We start from the raw sequence: 22269 nt of genomic DNA on the forward strand, positions 1-22269 counted from the left end.
TCAGAAACTAGCCAGCCATGCTTTGCTTGACAAAACTCTTTGTCATCATTGACAACTCCAGTGTTCAGGAAGTTGGCTGGGCAACCTGGCACCCTCCACAGGCATCCTTTGTGATTATTGCCATATCACCAGGGACCTGGGGTCTTGCTCATCTTGACCCCATCAGCCTCTTTTCTTGTACTTCTTGAAGCCCCTAAAGGCATCTACTCAAGTGGTTCCAAAGCAGAGCCATGGCATTAAGCAGATTTCTCTTCAAACCTTCCTTGAGGAGAGGTCACTCAGAGCCTGCTTACCTACATGAAATGGAGGGAGGGGAAAAGTATTCAATGAATAACAAAGCTTGTATTTCAGTGGATTGTCCTGGCATGCTTCTAACAGCATACCCAACAAATAAGCCATAGGCCAGTCACCAAGAGAAACCCAGCTGGCTGGAACCTCAGCCCTGAACATGGTCTCCCTCTTCTCTTCCACACTCAGTTCCAAGATACTTACCTACCTGAGCAGGTGTTGCTGGAACCTGCAGGGGGCTAAGTGTGAGTGAGTTTTGCTGGATTCTCCAAAGTCAGACTCATCTCCTGGGAATTGGACACAGGGCCCAGAGCAAGAACCAGAGAGGGACAGTTTAAGAAGAAGTTGAGGGGTCTATAGTCTCTCCCGAAGAAGAAAAAAGTGACCATATGCTTGGGCAGGGGTGCCGTGGTATAAGAAATATATTTGGTCTTTGTCTCCAGTTCCTGACACAGAGCTCCTGAAACCTGGGAATTTCCCGAGTGACAAGGATGTCTTTTGTTATTTATAAAGAGCTCCTTCTGGTCTCACCTGAGTTTATGCTAATAAGGTAATTTAGAATGGAATTCCTGGATAGCCTGAGGATGTTTTGGGTCCTAGAAAGACTGGGACGGGGCTCCATCACCAGAGAAACCCAGTGGTCAGAGGGTTGGAACCACCAGCGCCACCTACCAGCCACCAGGCAAGGTAGTAGGGGCTGGAGATTAGGCTCTGTGAAAACTCTTGATGTGAGAGATTTGATGAGCTTCCGAATTAGTGAACAACAAAGTGCTGGGGTGGTGACATGCCCAGAGAGGCCATGGAAGCCCCATACCTTGCTCTCCTCCATCTGGCTGTTCCCAAGTTTCATCCTTTATCATAAACCTGGTAAACAGAAGTGTTTCCCTGACTTCTGTGAGCAGTTCTAGCAAATTATTCAATCTGAGATGGGGGCTGTGGGAAGCCGTGATTCATAGCTGATCAGTCAGAAGCCTGGTTGGCCTAGGACTTGAGACTGGTGTCTGCAGTGGGACGGTCTTGAGACTGAGCCCTCAGATCTCTAGAATCTGACTCTGACTCCAGGTAGACAGTCATCAGACTTGAATTCGATTGTAGGCACCCATGTGGCATCTGGAGAGTTGGAACAATCATCATATGGGCAAAACCTACGCATGTGTGGTCAGAGTGTTCTGAGTAAAATATTCCAGGGTCACCCTGACCCCAAAAGGCCAAGAGGAGCAGACCGGTGGATTGAGGTGTCCCTGTGCTTGAGTTAGAATTGTATGGAGGACAGAGAGGGTCCCTCTGGGGCCCCTAAGGCTCTGATGGCCCTTGTCACTTAGGTCCACAGGGACAGAGACTCCTTTTTCTTTCACCGTCTGTGCGATTCGTGTCACTAAGGGAAGGCCACAGAGAATGGTAGCTCCATGTGAGGCAGCCCAGCAAGCTGACAGGATAGAAGGCGGAACCACAGGCACACTTGGTAGGGACACAGCTCAGCTCTAGGAGACCAAGATCGCCGAAGAGGAAGTAGTAAGTGCCCTTGAGGACGCGCACCTACAGCACACCACGCACGTGCACACACGTGCACACACACACACACACACACACACACGGGGCTTAACAAACATGCGTCTCAAAATTTTAAAATGCAGCAGATGAAAGAGACTGTAGTCATTGTGAGATTGGAATGAGTGCTCTGGAAGATCAGGCCCAAGAACTGTCAAACCAAGTTGTTGGATTTAAAACACCCCAAATCTGTTGTATTTCTCTGTACCCACAGGAGTAACTAGAAAATACATTTTTTTTAAATGGTGGCTTTTACAACTACGTCAAGAGAACATCAGATACCTGGGAAGAAATCTAACAAGGGCTATTCAAGGGCTCTGTGCCAAAACCTATAAAACATCACTGAAAAAAATTAAAGAAGACCTGAGCAAATGGACAGATCTGCGAAGTTCATGGAAAGGAAACCTCGATACTGTTAAAATGCCATTTTTTCAAAATTGGTTTATAGATTTGAAGTAATCTCAATTAAGATACCAAGATTTTTTTTTTTAAATTGGCAAGCTGATCCTAAAAATTCTTTGGGACATGCTCCTATTAACAGCACGTGAGAGTTTTAATTGTTCCAAAATCTTATCAACCCTTGGCATTGTCTATCTTTTGATTTTATTTTGCTTTATTTAATTTTATTTTATTTTACAGGGATATGTATCATTTTGTATGGGAATTCCTAAGGGGAGTAAATCTGTGGTAAATCCCTCTGGGGGCAGGTGGAGAGGGTATCCATCCTGAGTGGGCGTTGTTGCTCCTTTGTTTCTGCAGATAGACAATGGCGGAGTGCGGGATGAGCTGTCCGAGAGACTGTGTGTCACACAGCAAGTGCGAGAGTTGAGGTGAGGAGTTGGGAGTCCTCTTGAGTGGGTGAAAGGTCAGTGGCAGGGCATTGCCTTACCATGCCTTCCATTCCCCGGTGGCCTCTTCTGCCAAGAGATGCCACCACCCACTCAAAGATCTCAAACCCAGAAAATACGGGTGACAGATGTTTCCGTGAGTGATTCTCAGCTGGGTGAGTGCTGGTGTGGCAAGGGTTAGAGCTGTTCCCAACTGTATGTGTGCGCTTCTTTCCCTCCAGAGATCCTCGAGCAGCCACTTAGAATCATCACCCTTTCTTAGAGCCCCATGGTGCCTGGTGGGAGAGCCATGCGGCTCAGGCGTGTTGGGACAGCAGGATGACTGAAACCCAGGCCCACATGGGCAATCTCAGTGAGTCCCGAAATGTACGGGTGCAGGGCTTTCCCAGGCTCCAGGACAGTTAGAATGCCAGTAAACCCATCCACGGACGTGGAGCCCGAGGACGGCTTCCCAGGTCGCTAGGAAACTCCGCCGTTGTCTTTGGCTTCCCCAAAATGAAGAGATTGGGGTGAAGTAGCCCCCGCAGTCCATTGCCTGCAAGCATTCCATCGCGAGGTCTCCGTCTGGTGTGCGTCTTGTGGGGTAACTCGCGAGTATTACACAGTCTGAGATATTAAGCTTAAGACGATTAAAAAAACCTCTGTACATTGTCAAATTTTTCATTGTCCTACATGTATTTTTCGGAATATTTTATCTCCTCTTAATAACACCTTTTTGTACTAACTTCTAGGGAAACAACTCCCAGGTGATAATCCGTAAGTGATTCATAAACTGCGGGCACTACGTAAATACTGGCGTCTCCGCTCTGAGGTGCCGTCAGCTTACAACTTGGTGAAAGGAACTGACGTGAGAAGCTGGTGCTTTCCTGTGTCAGTCTCAAGCCTGCTGTGCTCTTCAGAGCACTGAAATTTAGTAGACGTGAATACCAGAGAGCGAGGGCTCGGGGAGGGCGAAGAAGCCGTGATGAGGATCCGTAGTGCTTCTTGGAGGCACTGAAATGGGAAATAAGTGACCTTTGGAAAGCCTGCGAGCTTTGGTATCCTCCCCCCCCCCCCCCCCCCCGCCCCCGAGGCTGAAAGGTTAATGAGTTTGCCCTGTTTGTAAGAACCAGACCTACAATTTAGAAGTGATGGCTGGATGCCCCACACTTCTAGCTCCGGAGCAGGAGTGGGATGGGGGGTACCCTCTCTTTGTGGGGGTTACCCACACACAGGGGCAGAGCTCCGGGAGAGGCTCCCATTTCAGGTCTCTTTCCACCCCCTCCCTTTGACCCCCAGTCGCCCCTAAGGATGCCTCTGTGGTGTTCTACCAAGGGGCGCCTTCCGGGCCCTGCGCCCACCTATCTTTGGCTGGTGACCGCAGTGTCTGGCCCTGGGTGTTCTTTTCTGGCTCGTCCTTGTCAGCTTTGCCGCCCTCCCTCACAGACACGGACATTCTGAGAAGTGTCCATTTACTGGGGACGTGGCCTGGCCCTGCAGGCCGGTGGGCTCAGGGACAGGGCAGCCCTGCCAGGATCGTCCTCTCTGCTCCGAAGGAGGCTCGGAGGTGAACAAATCTGTCGGAATGTGCTCTTCGCTGAGTAATTAGTGCTCTGGTTTTCCGCCTCCGGTGAGGGGTATTGCTTGAGTCCCTTCCCAAACCGGAGTTGATGAAGGAGCTCTCCATTTTCTTCTCTTGTCCTTCAGTAACTGTGATTTTCCACAATACAGTCACCAGGGTGCTCTAAGAACTACCGGGGTAGGTCCTCCCCCCAGGCCTGTAAATCCGACTCCCTCAGGGTCAGCGCCCGGCGGGAGTATTTTTGAGTACTCGCTCCCCCAGCAGCTTTCATGGGTGCCGGCGTTGAGAAGCACCCGGGCCAAGTACCCCAACAGCTCTGAGAACACAGGGCCCCTCAGAAAGGCTCTTGTAATCCCAACTGTCCCCAGAGTGCTGTTTAGGACATGTACCCTTTGTTTCCCGGAGTGGCTATTCTAAGCCACTGGCACGTCGTCATGCTCCTTCCTCCGCCCTGACCTCTGACCTTCGCAGACCATGAGCCAGCCCCTCGTCCACTGAGTCCAACTCCAGATGCCCACCTTGGCTCCAGCCCCTGCCTCTTGTCCCAATGCCGTACTCGGATTAGTGGAGCCTCGGTAGATGCACGACAGGGGGCTCAGGACAAAGCCAACCCTACATCTTCCGTCCACCTCACTCTTCTGGGATGTGGTCTCCAGCCGAAAGACACCTTACCCCTTGCTGCCTGCCAGCGTGGACGTGCTGGGCCCACGGCTCTCACCCCCTGTGTCTGTAGGAATGCTGATGCAATGCTGACGCTGTGGGGCCTTGAAGGGCACAAAGAACTCCCAGGATGGGGCCGTGGCCTCCTGTCCTTCGGCCTGCGGGTGCCCTATCTCAGGTGTGGGCACGTGCACATCAGAGCTGCCTAAGGGAATGACAGCTGGCATTTGGCCACTCTGTTTCCAGCCTCCTGACGACAGCCCCTGGCCCCCGGGCATCTCCTGCTAGTCCCGTTCATCCCTGGCTCCACAGCTCCAGGCATCACTGCAGGTGACACCAGCATGAATCAGAGCAGGTTCTAGAATCAGTAGTCAGCTCATCAAGGATGAGCCCCTACTATGGACCTGATAACTCCGGAATCACTGGTCCAAGTAGGCCAGGAGGGCCCTACCATGGCTGGACCTCTTGGCTCCCCACAGAGGTCTTCCCGGTTGTGTCTGAGAGCAATCAGGGTATTGTCATGGGAGTTGCTGGGAAAACCCCTGCTCTGGGTTGAATTGTGCTCCTCGCTAAATTCATATGTTCGGGTCCTACCCCTCCGTACTTCAGAATGTGAGCTTACTTGAAGTGGGTCTGTGCCGATATAATTAGTTTAGATGAGGTCGTTCCTGGGTTAGAGAGGACCTCAATCCAGCATGGCTGGTGTTATTATAAAAGAGGGAAATTTGGACACAGAGACCCAGACACCCAGGGAAAAGGCCGTGTGACAAGGGCAGAGACTGGAGCACTGCGGCTGCAAGCCAAGGAGCACCAAGGATCATGGACAGCCACCGGGAGCTGGAACAGGCAAAGTCTTACCCTTGGCGTTTCAGCGGGAGCACAGCCCTGCCAACACCTGACTTCTGATTCCTAGACTCCAAAGCTAGGAGAGGATAAGGGTCTGTTGTTTTAAGCCACCTGGCTTGTGGAACTTTGTCACGGCAGCCCTGGGAAACCACGACAAGAGGTCACCCCCAGCCCAGCTGTCAGTTTCTCTCTGAGTGAGTTTCAAGGGTTTGGATCCCCCACACGTCAACAACCGAAACCCCATCTAATTGGGTGGAGCAATTAGGGGATTTTTTTCTGTATCTCGAATTGCTTGATAGCAAGAGATACCCTGTAGATAGTTACCATCGGATGAGTGTGTGAGCACGGGAAATTGTACGCGGGGAGATGTGCAGCTGGGGCAGGCGGGGGACGGCTTTATAATCCCAGACAGAAGACTCTGCCTTTCATCTAAACCTGTGCATTCCACTTACTTCGTGGCTTTCTGAGAACAAAACGGTTCTTTACATTTGTGTATCAGAAGTAGATTTTGTAGTGGAATCAGCTTCAAAACTGAGGTGCCAAGTTGAGCTGCTTGAGGCAAAAAGCCTCCCAGCAGTTTTTAGAATCCAGTATATTCTACCAAGATTTCAAAAGTCTTAGAGCTGAGTTGTAGCCGGGGCTTCCAGTGTGCGTGTGTGTGTGTGCGTGTGTGTGTGTGTGTGACAGTTTACTATAGCCTTGGTAAAATTTGTAAATTTGTCTGGAATTTGGCCCTCCAGCAGTGATTCTCCAGTTCCTCTTGCAGTTTCCGTCTTGAGCATCCCCGAGATCTATCCCGGTGGAAAAGCAGCTGGAATCAGAGCGCCTCTCAACATGACCTCGCCACAGAGCCACAGAAACGGCGAGTTCCTGTGAGGCCAGACGCCAGGTACCCAGGTAGCACACACTGCTGCTGCCGGGGAGAGAACCACACACTCTTGCTTGGGTTTCTCCCTCGAGGGAAAAAAAGCCACAAGGAGTCCTGGGTGCTCAGCTCAGTCAGGTTCAGTGGGCATGTGTTGTATGCTCATCGATACTCAATTTTGCCTCCTGGGAGGGTGCTGTTTTGAGCAGCTGTATGTCTATAGGAAATAATAAAATGATTTATTTTTATGTTGAAAACTTCAATATTTGATATGCATTCTATCAATATGGCCTCCCCCCCACCTCGCCTGCCTCTAATGTTTAATTGTAATGAATTGTAGTTGCAACAAATTGAACCGATTGAGATTGAAAAATGACATGTTAAAAAAAAAAAGATAGAAAAGCATATCCTTTGTGGTCGACGTTAATCTTGCAAAGGATTTTTTTTCTGTAAGGCCTGCCAAGAGCAGAGGAGACAATGAGGCTAGAACGTGATTCACTGAGTCAGCAGCTGAGAGAGGTCAGAAAGAGACGGAATTGGGCCCTGGTGTTGGCAAAGAGAAGAGAATGGAGAGGTTGGCTGGAGGGTCCCAGAAATGCATCCTGGGGGATGTGAACAAGGAGTGTGTGTGACCAAGGGGTGGTCAGGAGGATGGGGTTGGGTGCCATGGGGGGGAGAGGGTCATCCAGGCCTCCTATGATGTGCCCCCCACACACGCCTTGGCACCCAGCAGGGCTCCTTCCCTTTCCTGGCTTAGCTTCCTATTCCAGACACAACATTCAGTGCTCCCTTTAAGTCAATACCCTCTCCAAGATGCGGCTGTTCTCCACCCACTGAACTTCTGCATGGGTTGTCCCAGATGTGACCTGTCAGAGCCTGGAAGGACATGTGGAACCTACCTGGTAAGAAGATTGGATCCGTGGGGTCACTCCCCTGGGGCCCCCAGCACTTAGTTCACCAGGCTAAGAAAGCTGTGGCTACAGGATGCTGTCAGAACAAAACTTCCCAAGACTTTTTCAAAGAATCATGGCCTGGAATTATCCCAAACGTTTTGTGATCCCCTCATGCCTCTGCTCCTTGACCTTCAAAAAGCCCCCAGTGATGCAGAAGGGAGTCATTTATGGATCCATGTGGCAGTTGTCACGTTTGCTGTCTGGTGCTGTCACTCTTGTCCAGGATACTTCACGAAGACGAGCTTCGACTCTCCTGGAACCACAGGCTGATGAGGGAATGGTGAACAAATAACTAGATCGTTCCCCATGTTGATAAAGGCTCTGAAGCAATTCAAATGCAGTGACATAGGACAGGGCGACTTTCACGGGCCCACCTCAGTTCAAGAAGACCGTTCTGTGGAGGTGACGTCTACACCGAGCTCAGAACAGAGAAGGAGGCAGACAAGAGAATGTCTAAGGAAGAGTGTGAGGCGGGGGGAGAGCTGTAACGAGGGCCCTAAATGGGGCGATGCATGGCTTGTTCAGTGGATGTGACTGGAGATTCTCACCAGGGCTGATTTTGCCCCCCGCCCCCCAGGTGATATTTGGCAATGTCTGGAGACATTTGTGTTGCCACAGTGTGGGAGGGAGCCGCTGGCAGCTCGTGGGTAGGGCCAGAGATGGCTCTAAAGGTCCCGCAATGCACAGAACAAAGATTTATGGCGACCAAAATGTCACTGGTGCTGAGGTCGAGAAACCCTGCCCTGGAGGGTGTGCACCATGGCGACTGTGGAAAAGGCTATGTGGGGAGGTCGTAGGGTCATACCAGCCCATCAGGCACTCATGAGGAGTTTGGGTTTCATTCGAGAGTCACGGAAGGCCACTGGAGACTCCTGAGGAGACTGGTGTGGTCTCACACATGTTTTTCCCTTTCAGTTAGGCAAATACTACCTTTGGAAAGGGATAGTGGAGGTGGGGAGGAAGCGGTGTGTGATTTGCAGGGGTGGTCGTTGGGACCATTCACTGTGATCGCACTCACAAATTCACGCTCACCGGAGTCAGAGACGGGGTCCAGGAGTGGACTGAGCACTTTGGCAGTGGGCAGTGGCCGTTGCTCAACCTTGGATGCTGATCGTTTCAGCTTTACCCTGGAGCCCTCCCCTCTCTGGGAGACTTCGGAGTCTTTTTTTTTTTAAAGATTTTATTTATTCGACAGAGATAGAGACAGCCAGCGAGAGAGGGAACACAAGCAGGGAGAGTGGGAGAGGAAGAAGCAGGCTCCCAGCAGAGGAGCCTGATGTGGGGCTCGATCCCACAACGCCAGGATCACGCCCTGAGCCGAAGGCAGACGCTTAACCGCTGTGCCACCCAGGCGCCCCGGAGATTTCGGAGTCTGGAGTAACAAACATGTTTCATGACTTGGGAGAAAATAGTATGCAGATCTTTTTAAATAGCTCCTGATTGATGCATGCGTTATTCTGGGCAGACTCGCTGTGTCGGGGGCTCCTTTATTTCTGCATGGTCGGCATGGGAGTTCGTGCACATTTTCATTCAAAACGCGGAGCTGAAGGCACCATTGGTTTTTTTTGTTTGTTTTGAGAAAAGCTATCAGCTCAATACCAAAAACAGGCATAGTTGAGAAGACGGAGGGGCACTGAGGAAACAGGAAGATGGATGTTCTGGAGAGTGACAGAAGGCACCGCCTGTCGTGTCCCATTTCCTCCTTGTCCCTAGTGTCAACGGTGAGGAACTGGGATCAAGTAATGATGACAAACTGAGGAATCAGAGCTGTTCATGTGTAACAATCGCCATTCTCTTCGACGATCACATTTCGATTCTGTAAAAAGTGCTCGGTCCCTGACTGCGGGCCATGCCCCACGGAGGTGGAGTCCCAGGAAAGGTCAAGGCAGGGTTAGTTTGACTTACAAGCTCTTTGATAGCCACGAGCTCACTAGACAAGGGTCACAAACGAGCACACCTGTTGGAGTCCGGCAGCGAGTGTAAATGCGTGAAGCAGAACAGGTGTGAGAGCCATGCAAGAGATCGTGGTGAATTGGAGAATCAAGGTCCCTATAAAGGCAGCACCTGCTACCCGGCTTCAGCGCACTTCGTAAATCCCGCCTGCCCCTCCATCGGGAGCGTGCTCACGCCCCCCCCCCCCCCCGCACCCAAGCTGCGAGTGCGCTGCACGGGGGGCTCCCTCTGCACCCCGTTCTTCTGAGGAGCCCAGCACCAGGACCCGGCCCCCGGGTACCCCTCACCATTCAAAAGAGGGACTGTTTCCTGCTGGCGGGGCTCGGGTGAGGGGGCCAGCTCCCCCGCCACAGGGTGCTGGCCCTTGACCTGGCTCACGAGAGAGAGCCCTGCGTTGAGGCTAGTCTTCAGGGGAAGCCTTGAGAAACCAGCAGTGTCGGTCTCCTGGGACTTCAAGGCACCTGGCAGCTGCCTGAGGAACGACTAGCCCGGAGAAAGCAAGTGAGTGCCTGCATTTTGTCCTACGCGTGTACAAGTGTGTGTGTCTGGCTGGTGGCATTGGCTTGTTTCTCTTTTCCTGCGACTATTGTGCGAAGTACACTAAGTTGAGGAAGCCTAGAGCTTTCTAGAGAGCAGGGTCCAGGATGGGGAGCCCAAGAGGCTGAGGACCGGCTGGAGCTTGGGTACCATTAGTCCCCCTGGGCTTCCAGGAGTAGGGGCCGGATGATCCCTTGGACCCAGATTGTGCTGGGAAGGCATTTCGTTCGGTGGGAAAGCTGCTGGCTCTAGCGGGAGATTGTCTCCTCGGCCGTAGTGGGGGGACTGCCTGGGAAGCCGCTGTGTGCCTGGGAGCTGTGGGCCGCTCTCCTGCCAAACCTTGTGGGTCTAGGTCTGGGTGTGGCCAAACCCTGGCAAGGCGGGGTGGGGGGGGGTCGCAGGTGAGTGACACGGTCTGTCGTTTGCAGAGCTGCAGGGGCAGGTGGTGTTTGGAGAGCCCTGAACTCGGGTCTGGAGGGTGGCAGCGGCTGACAGCACAGGGCGGAGCCGGCGGGTACCCCTCCAGGGCCTCTGCCCACCTCATGAACGTTATTTTCTGATTTAACAAAATTTGGTGTAGCGCCAAAGAGACGCATGTGGGTGGCAGCCTCTTCTACGTTTTGAAACGATGGTTCTGCTAGAAAATAACCTTCTCCGGAGCTTCCCAGGTATGACCTGAAACAACTCCCATCAGGCACAGAGAGACCAAAAAAAGCCGGCTTCTCCAGGTTGGTAGGTGACAATTTTAATAATAGCAAAGGACACTTACATAGAAGTCTTGTCTTGCGGCGACAGTGAGATGAATAGATCCCTGTACTGCCCTCCAAATCTTGTCTGTAAAAGGCCCTATCTGGCTCAGTCACGTGTACCCTGCAGGTGTTTTCGACCTCCCATCACCATCTCAAGGCTGTGTCCTTGGAGCGGCCTGGGGGTGTGGGAACGGCTAGTGGAACCCACACTCCAAGGTCAGGGGAGGAGGGAAGGAGCCTCCGCGTGTCCAGGTCCAGCTCACGCGTCAGTCAGCCGTCAGGTCTTTTTGATCACGTTCCCCAACAGGGTGGTACTAGGATGGAACCTCTCCAGAAGCCAAAACGAGTGAGCAGGGTGGCTCGGACAAGCCGAGGAGATGGATAGGAGTGGGTGGTTTGGGATATGATGTTTTGTTTTGTTCTGTTTTTAAGAATTTATTTGACAGAGAGCCTGAGCAGGGGGAGGAGGGAAGCAAAGGGAGAGGGAGAAGCCGACTCCAACTGAGCAGGAAGACTGATGTAGGGTTTCATCCCAGGACCCTGAGATCATGACCTGAGCCGAAAGCAGACGCTTAACCAACTGCGCCCCCCAGGCCCACCTGGGATATGTTTTCGAGATGAAACAACTTTCACATTGGCTGGGCAGAGGGGTGAGGGAAAGAAATCAGGACGATTCCTGGGGATTTGGCTGGAGCAACTGCATGGATGCTTTTGACATTTTTGTAATAAAAACTAAGAAAAGATTCCTTTGGGGTAGAAAAGCAGAAGTTCTGTATTGGATAGGATGTGTTTCTGACGCTTATAAAACATGCACATGCAGAGAGACACAGAAGATGCTCAAAACATAATGAAAAGATATCGAATGTAGCCTAATCACAGTCACATTTAAAAATAGTGCTTAGGAAAACTGGAAGGGAATAAAACAATGTGTTAGATCACGGGTCATCTCATTAACATTCCTATCTCTTCTAACTTTTGTGTGCATTATTTTATAATCAGGAAAAAAATCATATTTTAAAATGTGTTCGTGGCTTCTGGGGTGAGAGAAAGTGTTGTTCCACCTCCATCCTTCGAAAAGATGCGCTAAATAACCATACCAATTAAAAAGCCAGCGAGGTTTTGGTGTTCGCAAAGTTGACACATTCTTTCATATTAAAAAAAAAAATGTGTTGGAAGCTTATAATGTGCCAGGTGTGGGGCAAGGCCCTGAGATACAAATATTGGTAAGTCAAGGTCTCCTCTGCTAGGAGCTTCCAAGACGAGAGGTGGCCATTTAAAAACCTTGGAATTAGAAAAGAATGTTGTAAACAAGGGTGGAACCCCAAATCCTTAAAGATAAATACTTTTTATCACCACTGCAAACCTTTTTCAGGCTTAAGCAGTAAACCAAATGGAAAAGAGTTCCTAAGTGGGGTCCCAAGGTTTTTTTTGTTGTTGTTCTTTTGTTTTTTGTTTTGTTTTGTTTTGTTTTGCAAAACTTGTCCTATAGGTATAGAATATTAAAAGATATTTAAAGATCTTAAAATTTTTCTTAGTCAAGCATAATTAACATAGTGTTATTTTAGCTTCAGGTGTATATTTCAACAATTCTATACATTACTCTGCTCATTACGTAAATGACCTTAATGACCTTCACCTGTTTCACACCCCTCCCTCAACCCGGTGCTTCTCTGGTAACTATCAGTTTGTTTTCTGAGAGTTTCTCTGTTAAATTCCACGTATGAGTGAAATCATGTGGGATTTGTCTTTCTCTGACTTATTTCACTTAACATTATACCTTCTAAATCCATCCATGTTGCAAACGGCAAGATTTCATTCTGCCCCCTGCCTTCTGAAGGTCTGGCCGTAATCCTTTCTGTCTTCAATAGGCTCTGTAAGATGGTGATAGAAGACACCAGAACTTTCCCGAAAACAGTTTGTGCTCAAGCCTTACCTCAGAGTTCTATTTCCTCCTTCTATATAAAAGCAGCTCCCTACCTACACATTGCATGGGGCTTGACAGATCTTTTCTTCCACAATGAGGAGACCCCTTCAATGCTGTCCTCTGTTTTGTGATCTCCTGAATCCTCCCTGAGTACAGCCCACCTCCCACCCCGCAGCCCACGTGCTCTCCTGAGGAGCCCCCTGCCCTGGACCTCACTAGGACAATGAGGCCACAATTGCGTCCTTATTGAGAGACACCCCCCAATCCCAGACTTTCTTCCTGTTTTTTTTTTTTTTTTAATTTTGCAAATCACATCCATCTAGAATGAAACGGTCCCAAACTATCGATTTAATCCCTGCAGCACTTCCAGTGAGGCAGCTAAATGGGATGGAAAACTGCTCCTCGCCCTCCTGGAGCTTTTGTTCGACTAACGATGAATTGGGGGAATTAATGGATGACCACAGTGCTGTCCTGGGAACAGGAAGTGACAGCTGGAAGCGACCCAAGCACTGTGGCCACAGTCTTCTGTTAAAAACGGAGGTCTCTGGGGCCCCAGGGACCTGCCCAGAGTCCCACTGTTGGCTCAGAGCCAGCCAGGACCCCGGGTCCTAGTCACACGAGGGTTCTAACCCAAGGGTCGCAAACTTTTACTTCTCAGTGAAAAAAACAGCCCGAGCCAGCAGTGGTGTGGTCCCCGCATGTGTTACTCCACGTGAACACACATGATGAAAATGGTCTCATCCATGAAATGGCCCATCAGACATTTTGGAGCCAGCCAGCCTGGGTTCGAATCCCTGCCCTGACGCTTCCGCGTGGTGACCTCTGGCTCATCCTTGGATCCCTCTGGGCCTCAGCTGCTTCTTGCACAAATAAGAATAGTCTTCGCCTCCCAGGGTGATTGTCAAGATTGGGACCCTGTACGTGGAACATTTGGGGCAGTATCTGACCCTTCTTTAAAACCCCGCCTGAAGGTTAACCCTTGCAGCTTCCCCAACGCAACCCCAAAGGGGAGTTCTGCTAGCTCCACACCCATAGCGTTCCCCAGTCATTGTCCTCGGCCAGCAGAGGCCAGAAAGGGACCTCGTCACCAGGCTGTGTGCTGGTGGCGCTGGGAGCCCCTCTGGAGCGGGCTCTCTCCACACGCCTGCCCCTCCCCCCATCTCCTGGCCCTGCAGCAGGTGTCCATGGAGCTTATTCAATCAGGCCACGTCTGTTTCCCTCTGTTGAGAAGATTCTTACTCACCGAGAACTTCAGGTGTCTGTTTGAATTTGTCTTTGGCTCAGTGAGGAATGAGAGGACCCCCAGGGGCTCGTGGGCACCTGCCCGCTGTGGGGACAATGGCAGAGGCTCATGAAAGGCATAAGTCAGCTAATTATCCAGATTGCAGTTTCCACTTGTTTTTGGATGATTTACTTGATATTTATTGATCTTGGAGTATGTGAAATGGCCTGTTGGACACAATAAGCAAATTAAAAGACACCGGGAAATGCTTCACCAGGCTCCTGGGCAATTCATAAGCATTCCCTGCGGCACAGGGTGAAGCCAGGATGTGGCGGCGGTGGGCGGGCTGGCTTGACAGGGCATTTTCCACAGCTCCAAAGAACTGTAGTAGTAAACCGAACCATCGGAAATTGTGGCTATGCAACCAATTTTTAGTCTACCAAAACAACTGAAAAGGGTTCAGCCTGATACTAGCACCAGCGCTGTCTGAAATTCCAACAGCAGGAGGAACGCTTTGAGCACCTGCCTCCTGCCCATCGCTGTGCGGGCCACCTGGAAAACACCTGCTCTCGCTCTTCTCTAACAACACCCCACCCCGGCCTCGCGGATGTCTGCAGGCTCTAACCACTGAGCTCGAGCTCCGTGGCTTCAGCCAGGAGGAGCCTTCTTCCAGCTGTGGCTCTCAGGTCCCTTGTACTCCCTCTTAGGAGGGTTTGCCCTTCTCCCCCTTCCCCCGGGGAGCCCCAGTTCTCCGTTGTCCCCAGCAGGGGGCGCTCTCTGCGCCAGAGCAAGGAGGAGGTCTACTTCCAAGCGCTGCGGGCGGGAGGGTTGGGGGGGGGGGCTGATGATGGGGCTCAATCAGAAGCCACACGGACACAAACCACATTCTTCATGATCAGCTTTAACCATAAATGTCATCTTCGTGCCCTTTCTGCTTATTTTGGTCTTATTTTACTATATGTTCAGAACTGGGGGACAAAGAGGAGGGATGCTACTGAGGCCCACTCCCGCTGAATACCCCACAGGTGCCCCTCCTTTCCGGGCTTTCCCTGTGCAGTTTCCGCTCTTTGAAATTCTCTCCCACCAGAGCCTAACTTGTCTTCATTTCCATTTTTCATTGAAGTGTCGTTGGTACGCGACGTTACATTAGCTTTAGGTGTAGGGCAGTGCTTTAAGCTCTCCGGTTCATGGGGTGCCTGGGGGGCTCAGTCGGGTAAGTGTCTGCCTTCTGCTCAGGTCATGATGGAGCCCCCAGTCGGGGCCCCTGCTCTGCAGGGAGTCTGCTTCTCCCTCTGCCCCTCCTCCCATTTGTTCTCTCAGCCTCTCTCTCATATAAAATCTTAAAACAACTATAGTTCTGCTATGCTCACCGCAAGTGTACCTATACAAGCCTAGGACGATACCGCTGGCGGTACCTTTCATCCTTAGAATGAATTCCAAACTTGAAGCCTCTACCTCCCACTCCCCTTCACCCATTTTGCCCATCCCCCACCTTCTTCCGTCTGGCAACCACCAGTGCTCTGTGTTTATGGGTCTGTTTCTAATTTTTTGTGTTTGTTTTGTGTTGTTTTGTTTCACTCATTCCACATGAGTGAAATCATACGTATATGTCTTTCTGATTTATTTCACTCAACATTATACCCTCTGGGTCCATCCATGTTGCAAAAGGCAAGATTTCATTCTTTCTTGTGGTATACACAATGGAATATTCTTCAACCATATCTTCTTTGTCCATTCACCTATCATGGGCACTTAGGTTGCTTCCATATCTTGGCTATTATTAATAATGCTGCAATAAACACAGGGGCGCATATATCTTTTAAATTAGACTTTTCGTTTTCTATGGGTAAACAGTGGTAGAATTACTGGATTGCATGGTATTGCTATTTTAATGGGCAGTGATGGGGCAGACCTCCATAGTGTTTTTGACAGTGGCTGCCTCAATTTACATTCCCACCGACAGTGCAGGAGGGTTCCCTTTTCTGCACATTCTGTCCAAAGCATGTTTGTCTTTTTGATACTAGCCGTTCTGGCAGGTGTAAGGTGGCATCTCGCTGCAGTTTAGATCTGCATTTCCCTGAGGATGTTGAGCATTGTTTCATGTGTCTGTTGGGTCGTCTGTATGTCGTCTTGGAAAAAGTCCATTCAGACCCTTTACCCATTTTCAATTGGATTATTTGGGTTTTCATGTTCAGTTATGTAAGTTCTTTATATATTTAGGGTGTTAATCCTTTATTAAATATTTCATTTGAAAATCTCCCATTCGGTAGGTTGCCTTGTTCTGTTGATGGTTTCCTTTGCTGTGCGGAAGCGATATGTTAGTGTAGTCCGTTAGTTTAGTTTTGCTTTTGTTCTCCTTCCCTGAGGAGTCCTACCCAGAAGAATATTGCTAAGGTTGAGGTCAAAGAGATTACTGCCTATGTTTTCTTCTAGATGTTTGTGGTTTCAGGTCCCACATTTAGGTCTTCAACCCATTTTGAGTTTACTTCCATGCATGGTGTAGGAAAGTGGTCCAGTTTCATTCTTTTGCATGTGGCTGTCCAGTTTTCCCAGCATCGTTTCTTGGAGAGACTGTCTTTTCCCCATCATATATCCTTGTCTCCTTTGTCCTAGAGGAACTAGCCATAGAAGTGTGGGGTTCTTTCTGGGCTCTCTATTCGATTCCACTGATCATTAGGTCTGTTTTTGTGCCACTACCGTACTGTTTGGTAATATACCTTGAAATCTGGAATTGTGACCCCTCCAGCTTTGTTCTTTCTTAAAAGTGCTTTGGCTCTTTGAATTCTTCCATGGTTCTATACAAACTTCTGGATTATTTGTTCTAGTTCTGTGAAAAATATTACTGGTATTTTGACAGGGATCGCATTGGATCTGTAGGTAACTTTGGGTAGTGTGGACATTTTAACAATGTTCTTCCAGTCTGTGAACTATTTGTGCTGTCTTCAGTTTTTCTTATCCATGTTTATAGTTTTCAGAGTACAGTCTTTCACCTCCTTGTTAAGTTTATTCCTAGGTATTTTATTCTTTTTAGTGTAATTGTAAATGGAATTGCCAATTCTAAATGGAATTGTTTTCTTCATTTTTATTTCTGCTACTTCGTTGTTAGCTTCTAGGAATGCAACAGACTTTCATATATTACATCCTGAAACTACTGAATTCATTTTTTACGTCTAATTTTTTTTTTTTGGTGAAGTCTTTAGCATTTTCTTTATGTAGTGTGTCATCTACAAATATAGTTTTACTTCTTTATTAGCAATTCAGATGCCTTTTATTTCTTGCCTGATTGCTGTGGCTAGGATTTCCAGTACTCTGTTGAATAAAAGCGGTGAGAGTAGACATCTTTGTCCTGTTGTGGATCTTAAAGGAAAAGCCCTCAAATTTCCCTTATTGAGGTTAGCTGTGGGTTTGACACATAAGGCCTGTATTATGCTGAGATATGTTCCCTCTAAACTTACTTTGTTGAGAGATTTTATCATGAATGGACATTGAATTTTGTCAAATGCTTTTTCTGCATCTGTTGAGATGAGCATGTAACTTTCATCCTTCAGTTTGATAATGTGTATCACATTGATTTGTAGATATTGAACCACCCTTGAATCCCCCCAAATAAACCCCACTTGATCATGGTGAGTGATCCTTTTAATGTATGATTGAATGCAGTTTGCTAATATTTTGTTGAGGTTTTTTGCACTGATGTGTTCATCAGGGATATTGGCCTGTCATTTCCTCTCTTTTTTTGTAGTGTTTTTGTCTGGCTTTGGCTTCAGGGTAATGCTGGCCTCCTAGAATGTATTTGGAAGCTTTCCTTCTAAATTTTGGAATAGTTTGATGACAATCGGTATTAACTCTTCTTTAAATGTTGGGTAGAATTCACCTGTGAATCTATCTGGTCCTGGACTTTTGTTTGTTGGGAGTTTTTCAATTACCAACTCATTTTTGTGGCTAGTAATTGTTCCATTCAGATTTTCTATTTTTTCCTGATTCAGTTTTAGAAGATTGTATATTTCTTGGAATGTATCCATTTTGTTGGCATATAATTTTTTTGTAGCAGTCTCTCATAGTTCTTTGCATTTCTGTGGAATGTGTTGTGACTTCTCTTTCTTTTCTGATCTTATTTGTGTCCTCTCTCTTTTCTGTTTGTTTTTTATCTCCATTTCTGCTCTGATCTTCATTATAGCCTTCCTTATACTAACTTAGGCTTTGTTTTTCTTTTTCTAGTTCCTATAGGTATAAGATACATTGTTCGAGATTTTTCTTCTATCTTAAGGTAGCCTATATTGCTATAAATTTTCCTCTTAGAACAGCTTTTGCTGTGTCCCAAAGACTTTTGGTTGTTGTGTTTTCATTTTCCTTTTTCTCCATGTTTTGGTTTTTTTTTTTAATTTCCTCTTTGATTTCTTCATTGACCCATTGGTTTTTTAGAAGCATGTTATTAAGCCTCCCTGTGTTTGTGCTTTTTCCAATTTTTTGGTAATAAATATCAAGTTTCATACTGTTGTGGTTAGAAAAGATGTGTGATAGAATTTTAATCTTAAATTTATTGGGATTTGTTTCATGGCCTAACATGGTATATCCTGGAGAATGTTCCATGTGCACTTGAAAAGAATGTGTATTCTGTTCTTGGATAGAATGTTTTCTAAATCTGTTAGTCCTCTGGTCTAATGTGTCATTCAAGGATGCTGTTTCCTTATTGATTTTTCTGCCTGAATGATCTCGCCATTGATGAAAGTGTGGTATTAAAATCCCCTACTACTATTGTATTACTGTTAATTTCTCCCTTTATGTCTGTTAATATTTTATGTTTAGGTGTTCCAATGTTGTGTGCCTAGATATTTACAATTATTAAATCCTCTTGTTGGATTGACCTCTTTATCACTATGTAATGCCCTTATTTGTCTCTTGATACAGTTATTTTTTAAACTCTATTTTGTCAAATCTAAGTATTGCTAGCCCAGTCATCTTTGATTCCATATACATGGAGTATCTTTTTCATCTCTTTGCTTTCAGCCTGTATGTGTCTTTAGGTCTGAAGGGAGCCTTTCTAGGCAGCCTATAAATGGGTTTTCATCTACTCAAACACCCCATGTCTTTTATTGAAGCACTTAGACCATTTATACCTAATCTAATTATTAATAGGTGTGTACTTCTTGCCATTTTGTTCATTGTTTTTTGGCTGTTTTTGTAGTTCTCTCTTCTCTTGTTCTCTTTCCTTGTGATTAATGACTTCCTTTAATGGTATGCTGGGCTTTCTTTATTTTTCTTGTATCTATTATTGTGTTTTTTGGCTCATGGTTAGCATGGGGTTCATCTATAACATCCGAAACAGATAGCAGTCTATATCAAGTTAATGGTCACTTAAGTTCGAAGACCTTAATTTTTACTCCCCCCCTCCACATTTTATCTATATGTTGTCATATTTTACAAAGTTTTTAGTGAGTCCCCTTATCTAATTTTTTTAGATAGTTGATTTTACTACTTTTGTCTTTTCATCTTCGTGCTAGCTTCATAAGTGATTATACTCCCACCTTTACTGTATGTTTGCAATCCCTTGTGGAATGTTTTCCTTTTATAATTTATGGCCTTCTCTTTTCCTCTTAATTCCCTTTAACACTTCTTGTAAGGCTGGTTTAGTGGTGATGAACTCTTCTAACATGTGTTTGCCTGGGAAACTCTTTCTCTCTCCTTCAATTTGAATGATAACCTTGCCTGGTAGAGCATTTTTGGTTTTACATTTTTTTCCATGGAGCACTTTGGAGGCCAGAAAGGACAAGCATGATATAGTCAATGTTTCTGCTGAAAAATCAGCTGATAACCTTATAGCATTTTCCTCGTATGTAACTAGTTCCTTCTCTTGCTGCTTTAAAAATTCTCCTTATCTTTTTAACCCTTAACATTTTAATTTTTATGCACCAGGGGGTGTACCCCCTTTGGTTCGTCTTGTTAGAAACTGTTTCCTTAAGCTGGATGTCGGTTTCTTTCCCCAGGTTGGTGACATTTTCAGCTATTATATCTACAAATAATTTTCCTGTCCCTTTCTCCCTCTCTTCCTCTGGGACCCCTATACTGCAAATGTTCATTCGCTTGATGTTGTCCAAGAGAGCCCTTAACCTGTCCTCCTTTTTGAAATTCTTTTTTCTTTTTGCTGTTCAGCTTGGATGCTTTCTACCACCATGTCTTCCAGATCACTGATCTTTTATACCCTCTAATACTGTTGATTCCCTTTAGCGTATTTTTCATGTCAGTTATCATATTCTTTAACTCTGGTTATTTTTAGATTTTTCATCTGTGTGTTGAAGTTCTCACTGAATTCATCCACTTTTCTCTCCAGTCTTGTGAGCCTTATGAACATTAATTTGAACTCTTTAAATGAAATGGAGATAAGCAATCTACCTGATAGGTATTTCTTTCTTTTCTTTCCTCTCTTTCTGAGATTTGTCTCGGTATTTCATTTCGAACACATTCCTCTGTTTCTTCATTTTGTTTAACTTTGTGCTTTTCTATGAATTAGGCAGAACAGCTATTTCTTAGCCTGAAGGAATGACTTGTATATCAGTATTACCTGTGTAGACTGTGTGCCTGGTGAATTTTGCTGTCTGGAGCTGTGGCTGTCATGGGCCAGGTGTCCTCAGGCACTCCATGCTGGGGCTGACCAGGTGGAATGGGCAGGAGCTGATGTGGACCAGGGCCAGAGTGGTTCTGTGGCTCTCCTCTCAAAGAGTGCCATGGCCAGACAGCTGAAGCTTTGGTGGGTGCAAGCTGGGGAGGCCGACCAGAGGTTGACCTGGCAGGACATCTGGAGCTAAAGTGGGTTCAAGTCAAGGTTTCTGGGATAGTTACACAACGGATGCCTTGCCAGGGCACCTGGAGTCAACGTGATCAGGCTTGGAAAATTCTGGGGTTCTTTGCACCTGTGTCGTCTTGGTAAGATCCATTGGTGCTGTAGTGATTGCTCACCAGTGGTGTCCCCGTGTGAGCCATCCTGGGACTGCCCTGGTTGAACAGCTGTGGCTGATGTGGGCTAGGGTCCCAGTATTTACTGACACAGCAGACCAGCTGGGGTGCACAAACCTTGCTCCTGTCTGCCCTATGAAGGTGGAGGGGGGAATGTAGACCCTGTTGCTTGCCAGCCCCTTGGACCTGAAGAGTTCCAGCAGCTCCCCTGCCGTTTGGCAGAGTTCTATGTCTGCATCTTTTCTATTCTAGTTGCTCTTTTAAACTGCACCTGTTTTTCTGTGTCCCAGGGAATCTAGGGCGGGAGTGGGCTGGGGGCTCACAGAGGCACCCAGGCGACATATGGCACCCAGATCCTGCTCTTGTCTACACTGTCAAGGTGGTAGCCAGGATGCTTCCCAGCCCCTCTGACCTGGAGAGCATTCCAGTATCCCTCCCAGTGTTTAGCCGGGTTATAGGTGTGGTTGCTTTATATTTTGGTTGTACTTTTAACATGAGGCCTTTTTTCTGCCCCACAGCTGTTGCAGCTGCTCACAGACCCTCCGTAGGATCCCTTCCCCCTGCAGTTCACAAGATGGGAGGCAGAGGGTCCCTTCATTAGGGCGTCTTTATCTCACCTGCTGTATGCTACGTGGTCCGTTTTATCTTTGTGCAGCAACCGCTAGCCCTCAGCTCTTCAGGGGGAATGGCCCTATCAATAGCCACACATACGCTATGTCAAGGGAGGAGCGGAGTTCAGGGTCTTCCCACGTTGCCATTGGACCAGAACTCCTTAACTTCTTTTTAATCAAATCTTAGGTCAAATATTCTTTATTCCTTTGCCCACTTCTATTTCCTTTATATTCCCCCTTTTTTAACATCTGAACTAATTGTCTTCATTTAAAAAAATTTTTATTCAATGTCTCTCTAGTCAGGAGGGTTTGGGAAGTAGAGGTGACAGGCCTTGGGGACATATGCCAGCTTCTGCCACTGTCGGGCTTCCAGGAGGTGCCGCTTTGGGGCACATCGGGTTCCTGGTGCGGGGGTCCAGGGAGGCAGGTGTCCAGGAGGCAGAGGTGGACATGAGGACACCAGGCCTGCCCTTGGGGCCAGAGCGGAGTGCGAGCAAGAGGTGAAGGAGGAGCATGGGGCCAAACTCTTAGGTTCCCGCAGAACATCCTGTATAATGTGGCAGAGAAGCAACAGTTTGAAGCCAGTTCGAAGGAAAAGCAAGAGTGATGGAGGAGGGGGGCAAAAAAAGAGTGTTTGATCGGGGAATGATCAGCTGTGTGCAGCAGGTGCCATGGAAGGCTCTCACCTGCCACTGTCACTGGAAGTCTGTCCTGAGGCCACTGGTGACCCCGCTAAGTTACCCCCAGGTGTGA

The sequence above is a fragment of the Ursus arctos genome, unplaced genomic scaffold (assembly GCF_023065955.2).
Source record: "Ursus arctos isolate Adak ecotype North America unplaced genomic scaffold, UrsArc2.0 scaffold_17, whole genome shotgun sequence".
Taxonomy (NCBI): domain Eukaryota; kingdom Metazoa; phylum Chordata; class Mammalia; order Carnivora; family Ursidae; genus Ursus; species Ursus arctos.